We start from the raw sequence: 8,911 nt of genomic DNA, 5'->3' as shown, positions 1-8,911 counted from the left end.
AGGTTAGGTCATTGGTTTTTTTTAATTAATTTTAAATATTAGTTCTCTGAGGTAAGTCAGTTCAAGTCCACAATAGTGTAAATTTTTTTTAAAAAATTTTAATTTTAAATATTTTATATAAAAAAATTATTTTATCAATAAAAAAAAGTGTGGGATGAATGGTGTATATTATTATAAATATTTTATTGCCATATGTGAGTATGAGGATTATCATGTGGATAATATCTTAAGAAGCACCCCATTTAAATTATGTTAAATAAAATAATTTTTTTATATATACTAATATTAATTTATATTTATTAATTAATCTTAAAATATTTTTAATTCAAATTTATTTTCTATTTTGAAATTTTGTTTTCCATAGAAACAGTGTTTTTTTTTTTTTAACTTTTTTTTTTTTTTAATATATTCAGTAAAAATATATTAGCTTGGATCAGTAATGACGTATTTTCCTTCCGAGAAGCTGTGGCAGAAGCAGCAGCCACGTCCACACAGAAGTTCTTGAGAAATAGCAATTTTGCTCTATTCGTGGTTGTTTTCGTTCGTGGGTTGTTTGCCGTGCGGGGCGAATCGGGAAATCAAGCAAATAGCTGGAGACATTCTCCCGGCGATCGAGGCCTCGGCGGCCGGGAAAAACGCGCGCGTTTGGGCGTTGCGCGCACCCATGGCAAGGCCCATTTTGGGTTATATAGGGGGTAGTGGTGTCCCGAGGGGAAAAAATTAACATGTTAAATACAGCTTCCAGGCAATAGAGAAATGTCTCGGCGACGGAAGGCACCACTACCCGGCATATTTCCGCCCCTCGGACTCCGTGCGCCAGCCTGTAATAGCGAATCGGGACTTAGAAAAAATTCGAGCAGAGAGCCAGAAAATTCTCCCGGCGATGGAGGCCTCCGCGGCCGAGGAAATTGTCATTGGTGATTTTGCATGTTAAATTAACATGTGTATTAACACAGGCTTGGAGAAGCAAGCCTGCGGGACTCTGCAATACATTGAGCGGGGAGCCAGAAAATTCTGGCGGCGACCGAGGCCTCCGCGGCCGGGAGAACTCTCGGCGCTCGGGCTCCGCGTGTACCCGCGGCAAGGTCCATTTTGGGTTATATAGGGGGGTAGTGGTGTCCCGAGGGGTTAAAAATTAACATGTTAAATACAGCTTCCAGGCAATAGAGAAATGTCTCGGCGACGGAAGGCACCACTACCCGGCGAATTCCCGCCCCTCGGAATCCGTGCGCCAGCCTATAATAGCGAATCGGGACTTAGAAAAAATTCGAGCAGGGAGCCAGAAAATTCTGGCGGTGACCGAGACCTCCGCGGCCGAGGAAATGGTCATCGGTGATTTTACATGTTAAATTAACATGTGTATTAACACTGGCTGGGAGAAACAAGCCTGCGGGACTCTGCAATATATTGAGCGGGGAGCCAGAAAATTCTGGCGGCGACCGAGGCCTCCGCGGCCGGGATAATAATCCTTGGTAATTTTACATGTTAAATTAACATGTGTATTAACACATGCTGGAGAAGCAGGCATTCTGGACTTTGAAAAATTTCGAGCAGGGGCCGGAGAAATTCTCCCGGCGACCGAGGCCTCCGCGGCCGGGAGAACTCTCGGCGCTCGGGCTCCGCGTCTACCCATGGGGAGCGGGCAGCCAGAAAATTCTGGCGGCGACCGAGGCCTCCGCGGCCGAGGAAAAGGTCATTGGTAATATTACATGTTAAATTAACATGTGTATTAACACATGCTGGGAGAAGCAGGCATTCTGGACTTTGAAAAATTTCGAGCAGGGGCCGCAGAAATTCTCCCGGCGACCGAGGCCTCCGCGGCCGGGAGAACTCTCGGCGCTCGGGCTCCGCGTCTACCCATGGGGAGCGGGCAGCCAGAAAATTCTGGCGGCGACCGAGGCCTCCGCGGCCGAGGAAATGGTCCTTGGTGATTTTACATGTTAAATTAACATGTGTATTAACACAGGCTGGGAGATGCAGGCATTCTGGTCTTAGAAAAATTTCGAACAGGGGCCGGAGAAATTCTCCCGGCGGCCGAGGCCTCCGCGGCCGGAAGAACTCTCGAAAACCACCTCGTTCGTGGTTGTTTGCCGTGCGGGGCGAATCGGGAAATCTAGCAAATAGCTGAAGACATTCTCCCGGCGATGGAGGCCTCGGCGGCCGGGAAAAACGCCCGCGCTCGGGCGTTGCGCGCCCCCTTGGCAAGGCCCATTTTGGGTTATATAGGGGGTAGTGGTGTCCCGAGGGGAAAAAATTAACATGTTAAATACTGCTCCCAGGCAATTGTAAAATGTCTCGGCGACGGAAGGCACCACTACCCGGCATATTTACGCCCCTCGGACTCCGTGCGCCAGCCTGTAATAGCGAATCGGGACTTAGAAAAAAAATTCGAGCAGGGAGCCAGAACATTTTCCCGGCGATCGAGGCCTCCGCGGCCGAGGAATTTGTCATTGGTGATTTTGCATGTTACATTAACATGTGTATTAACACAGGCTTGGAGAAGCAAGCCTGCGGGACTCTGCAATACATTGAGCGGGCAGCCAGAAAATTCTGGCGGCGACCGAGGCCTCCGCGGCCGGGGAAATAATCCTCTGTAATTTTACATGTTAAATTAACATGTGTATTAACACAGGCTTGGAGAAGCAAGCCTGCGGGACTCTGCAATACATTGAGCGGGGAGCCAGAAATTTCTGGCGGCGACCGAGGCCTCTGCGGCCGGGATAATAATCCTTGTTAATTTTACATGTTAAATTAACATGTGTATTAACACAGGCTGGGAGAACTAGGCATTCTGGACTTTGAAAAATTTCGAGCAGGGGCCGGAGAAATTCTCCCGGCGACCGAGGCCTCCGCGGCCGGGAGAACTCTCGGCGCTCGGGCTCCGCGTCTACCCATGGGGAGCGGGCAGCCAGAAAATTCTGGCGGCGACCGAGGCCTCCGCGGCCGAGGAAAAGGTCATTGGTAATATTACATGTTAAATTAACATGTGTATTAACACATGCTGGGAGAAGCAGGCATTCTGGACTTTGAAAAATTTCGAGCAGGGGCCGGAGAAATTCTCACCGGCGACCGAGGCCTCCGCGGCCGGGAGAACTCTCGGCGCTCGGGCTCCGCGTCTACCCATGGGGAGCGGGCAGCCAGAAAATTCTGGCGGCGACCGAGGCCTCCGCGGCCGAGGAAATGGTCCTTGGTAATTTTACATGTTAAATTAACATGTGTATTAACACAGGCTGGGAGAAGCAGGCATTCTGGACTTTGGAAAATTTCGAGCAGGGGCCGGAGAAATTCTCCCGGCGACCGAGGCCTCTGCGGCCGGGAGAACTCTCGGCGCTCGGGCTCCGGGTGTACCCGCGGCAAGGCCCATTTTGTGTTATATAGGGGGTAGTGGTGTCCCGAGGGGGAAAAAATTAACATGTTAAATACTGCTTCCAGGCAATAGGAAAATGTCTCGGCGACGGAACGCACCACTACCCGGCGAATTCCCGCCCCTCGGACTCCGTGCGCCAGCTTGTAAGAGCGAATCGGGACTTGGAAAAAATTTTATCGGGGAGCCAGAAAATTCTCCCGGCGATCAAGGCAATCACCGCCGGGAGAATTTTTTCTAGCTAACCGATTGAAATTTTCAAAGTACCAATTGCCTCGAAAACAACCACGAACGTAAAACAACCACGAACGGAAAACAACCACGAACGACAACAACCACGAACGACAACAACCACGAACGACAACAACCACGAACGGAAAACAACCCCGAACGACAACAACCACGAACGCACAACAACCACGAATGAAAACAACCACGAACGGTAAACAACCACGAACGAAAACAACCACGAACGAAAACCACCTCGTTCGTGGTTGTTCGCCTTGTGGGGCGAATCGGGACATCATGCAAATAGCTGGAGACATTCTCCCGGCGATCGAGGCCTCGGCGCCCGGGAAAAATGCCCGCGCTCGGGCGTTGTGGGCACCCATTGCATGGCCCATTTTGGGTTATATAGGGGGTAGTGGTGTCCCGAGGGGGAAAAAATTAACATGTTAAATACTGCTCCCAGGCAATTGTAAAATGTCTCGGCGACGGAAGGCACCACTACCCGGCATATTTCCGCCCCTCGGACTCCGTGCGCCAGCCTGTAATAGCGAATCGGGACTTAGAAAAAATTCGAGCAGAGAGCCAGAAAATTCTCCCGGCGATGGAGGCCTCCGCGGCCGAGGAAATTGTCATTGGTGATTTTGCATGTTAAATTAACATGTGTATTAACACAGGCTTGGAGAAGCAAGCCTGCGGGACTCTGCAATACATTGAGCGGGGAGCCAGAAAATTCTGGCGGCGACCGAGGCCTCCGCGGCCGGGAGAACTCTCGGCGCTCGGGCTCCGCGTCTACACATGGGGAGCGGGCAGCCAGAAAATTCTGGCGGCGACCGAGGCCTCCGCGGCCGAGGAAATGGTCCTTGGTGATTTTACATGTTAAATTAACATGTGTATTAACACAGGCTGGGAGAAGCAAGCCTGCGGGTCGCTGCAATATATTGAGCGGGGAGCCAGAAATTTCTGGCGGCGACCGAGGCCTCCGCGGCCGGGGAAATAATCCTCGGTAATTTTACATGTTAAATTAACATGTGTATTAACACAGGCTTGGAGAAGCAAGCCTGCGGGACTCTGCAATACATTGAGCGGGGAGCCAGAAATTTCTGGCGGCGACCGAGGCCTCTGCGGCCGGGATAATAATCCTTGGTAATTTTACATGTTAAATTAACATGTGTATTAACACAGGCTGGGAGAACTAGGCATTCTGGACTTTGAAAAATTTCGAGCAGGGGCCGGAGAAATTCTCCCGGCGACCGAGGCCTCCGCGGCCGGGAGAACTCTCGGCGCTCGGGCAGCGCGTCTACCCATGGGGAGCGGGCAGCCAGAAAATTCTGGCGGCGACCGAGGCCTCCGCGGCCGAGGAAAAGGTCATTGGTAATATTACATGTTAAATTAACATGTGTATTAACACATGCTGGGAGAAGCAGGCATTCTGGACTTTGAAAAATTTCGAGCAGGGGCCGGAGAAATTCTCCCGGCGACCGAGGCCTCCGCGGCCGGGAGAACTCTCGGCGCTCGGGCTCCGCGTCTACCAATGGGGAGCGGGCAGCCAGAAAATTCTGGCGGCGACCGAGGCCTCCGCGGCCGAGGAAATGGTCCTTGTTGATTTTACATGTTAAATTAACATGTGTATTAACACAGGCTGGGAGAAGCAAGCCTGCGGGACTCTGCAATACATTGAGCGGGGAGCCAGAAAATTCTGGCGGCGACCGAGGCCTCCGCGGCCGAGGAAATGGTCCTCAATGATTTTACATGTTAAATTATCATGTGTATTAACACAGGCTGGGAGAAGCAAGCCTGCGGGACTCTGCAATACATTGAGCGGGGAGCCAGAAAATTCTGGCGGCGACCGAGGCCTCCGCGGCCGGGGAAATAATCCTCGGTAATTTTACATGTTAAATTAACATGTGTATTAACACAGGCTGGGAGAAGCAGGCATTCTGGACTTTGAAAAATTTCGAGCAGGGGCCGGAGAAATTCTCCCGGCGACCGAGGCCTCCGCGGCCGGGAGAACTTCGGCGCTCGGGCTCCGCGTGTACCCGCCGCAAGGCCCATTTTGGGTTATATAGGGGGTAGTGGTGTCTCTGGAGGGAAAAAATACACGGTAAATATTGCAGCCAGAGCCTATGGCAATCTGTTGGCGACCGAGGCCTCCACACGCCGGCAAATTTTCGGCTCTCGGACTGTGTGTATTCCACTGGAGACAGGCCTGCGGGACTCTGTAATATATTGAGCCGGGAGCCAGAAAATTCTGGCGGCGACCGAGGCCTCCGCGGCCGGGGAAATAATCCTCGGTAATTTTACATGTTAAATTAACATGTGTATTAACACAGGCTGGGAGAAGCAAGCCTGCGGGTCGCTGCAATATATTGAGCGGGGAGCCAGAAAATTCTGGCGGCGACCGAGGCCTCCGCGGCCGGGGAAATAATCCTCGGTAATTTTACATGTTAAATTAACATGTGTATTAACACAGGCTTGGAGAAGCAAGCCTGCGGGACTCTGCAATACATTGAGCGGGGAGCCAGAAAATTCTGGCGGCGACCGCGGCCTCTGCGGCCAGGGAAATAATCCTCGGTAATTTTACATGTTAAATAACCATGTGTATTAACACAGGCTGGGAGAAGCAAGCATGCGGGACTCTGCAATATATTGAGCAGGGAGCCAGAAAATTCTGGCTGCGACCGAGGCCTCTGCGGCCGAGGAAATGGTCATTGGTAATTTTACATGTTAAATTAACATGTGTTTTAACACAGGCTGGGAGATGCAGGCATTCTGGACTTAGAAAAATTTCGAGCAGGGGCCCGAGAAATTCTCCCGGCGACCGAGGCCTCTGCGGCCGGGAGAACTCTCGAAAACCACCTCGTTCGTGGTTGTTTGCCGTGCGGGGCGAATCGGGAAATCTAGCAAATAGCTGAAGACATTCTCCCGGCGATGGAGGCCTCGGCGGCCGGGAAAAACGCCCGCGCTCGGGCGTTGCGCGCCCCCTTGGCAAGGCCCATTTTGGGTTATATAGGGGGTAGTGGTGTCCCGAGGGGAAAAAATTAACATGTTAAATACTGCTCCCAGGCAATTGTAAAATGTCTCGGCGACGGAAGGCACCACTACCCGGCATATTTACGCCCCTCGGACTCCGTGCGCCAGCCTGTAATAGCGAATCGGGACTTAGAAAAAAAATTCGAGCAGGGAGCCAGAACATTTTCCCGGCGATCGAGGCCTCCGCGGCCGAGGAATTTGTCATTGGTGATTTTGCATGTTAAATTAACATGTGTATTAACACAGGCTTGGAGAAGCAAGCCTGCGGGACTCTGCAATACATTGAGCGGGCAGCCAGAAAATTCTGGCGGCGACCGTGGCCTCCGCGGCCGGGGAAATAATCCTCTGTAATTTTACATGTTAAATTAACATGTGTATTAACACAGGCTTGGAGAAGCAAGCCTGCGGGACTCTGCAATACATTGAGCGGGGAGCCAGAAATTTCTGGCGGCGACCGAGGCCTCTGCGGCCGGGATAATAATCCTTGGTAATTTTACATGTTAAATTAACATGTGTATTAACACAGGCTGGGAGAACTAGGCATTCTGGACTTTGAAAAATTTCGAGCAGGGGCCGGAGAAATTCTCCCGGCGACCGAGGCCTCCGCGGCCGGGAGAACTCTCGGCGCTCGGGCTCCGCGTCTACCCATGGGGAGCGGGCAGCCAGAAAATTCTGGCGGCGACCGAGGCCTCCGCGGCCGAGGAAAAGGTCATTGGTAATATTACATGTTAAATTAACATGTGTATTAACACATGCTGGGAGAAGCAGGCATTCTGGACTTTGAAAAATTTCGAGCAGGGGCCGGAGAAATTCTCCCGGCGACCGAGGCCTCCGCGGCCGGGAGAACTCTCGGCGCTCGGGCTCCGCGTCTACCCTTGGGGAGCGGGCAGCCAGAAAATTCTGGCGGCGACCGAGGCCTCCGCGGCCGAGGAAATGGTCCTTGGTGATTTTACATGTTAAATTAACATGTGTATTAACACAGGCTGGGAGAAGCAGGCATTCTGGACTTTGGAAAATTTCGAGCAGGGGCCGGAGAAAATCTCCCGGCGACCGAGGCCTCTGCGGCCGGGAGAACTCTCGGCGCTCGGGCTCCGGGTGTACCCGCGGCAAGGCCCATTTTGTGTTATATAGGGGGTAGTGGTGTCCCGAGGGGGAAAAAATTAACATGTTAAATACTGCTTCCAGGCAATAGGAAAATGTCTCGGCGACGGAACACACCACTACCCGGCGAATTCCCGCCCCTCGGACTCCGTGCGCCAGCTAGTAAGAGCGAATCGGGACTTGGAAAAAATTTTATCGGGGAGCCAGAAAATTCTCCCGGCGATCAAGGCAATCACCGCCGGGAGAATTTTTTCTAGCTAACCGATTGAAATTTTCAAAGTACCAATTGCCTCGAAAACAACCACGAACGTAAAACAACCACGAACGGAAAACAACCACGAACGACAACAACCACGAACGACAACAACCACGAACGACAACAACCACGAACGGAAAACAACCCCGAACGACAACAACCACGAACGCACAACAACCACGAATGAAAACAACCACGAACAGTAAACAACCACGAACGAAAACAACCACGAACGAAAACCACCTCGTTCGTGGTTGTTCGCCTTGTGGGGCGAATCGGGACATCATGCAAATAGCTGGAGACATTCTCCCGGCGATCGAGGCCTCGGCGCCCGGGAAAAATGCCCGCGCTCGGGCGTTGTGGGCACCCATTGCATGGCCCATTTTGGGTTATATAGGGGGTAGTGGTGTCCCGAGGGGGAAAAAATTAACATGTTAAATACTGCTCCCAGGCAATTGTAAAATGTCTCGGCGACGGAAGGCACCACTACCCGGCATATTTCCGCCCCTCGGACTCCGTGCGCCAGCCTGTAATAGCGAATCGGGACTTAGAAAAAATTCGAGCAGAGAGCCAGAAAATTCTCCCGGCGATGGAGGCCTCCGCGGCCGAGGAAATTGTCATTGGTGATTTTGCATGTTAAATTAACATGTGTATTAACACAGGCTTGGAGAAGCAAGCCTGCGGGACTCTGCAATACATTGAGCGGGGAGCCAGAAAATTCTGGCGGCGACCGAGGCCTCCGCGGCCGGGAGAACTCTCGGCGCTCGGGCTCCGCGTCTACACATGGGGAGCGGGCAGCCAGAAAATTCTGGCGGCGACCGAGGCCTCCGCGGCCGAGGAAATGGTCCTTGGTGATTTTACATGTTAAATTAACATGTGTATTAACACAGGCTGGGAGAAGCAAGCCTGCGGGTCGCTGCAATATATTGAGC

The sequence above is a fragment of the Bacillus rossius genome, unplaced genomic scaffold, assembly GCF_032445375.1.
Source record: "Bacillus rossius redtenbacheri isolate Brsri unplaced genomic scaffold, Brsri_v3 Brsri_v3_scf370, whole genome shotgun sequence".
Taxonomy (NCBI): Eukaryota; Metazoa; Arthropoda; class Insecta; order Phasmatodea; family Bacillidae; genus Bacillus; species Bacillus rossius.
Note: the sequence above shows the minus strand (reverse complement) of the source record.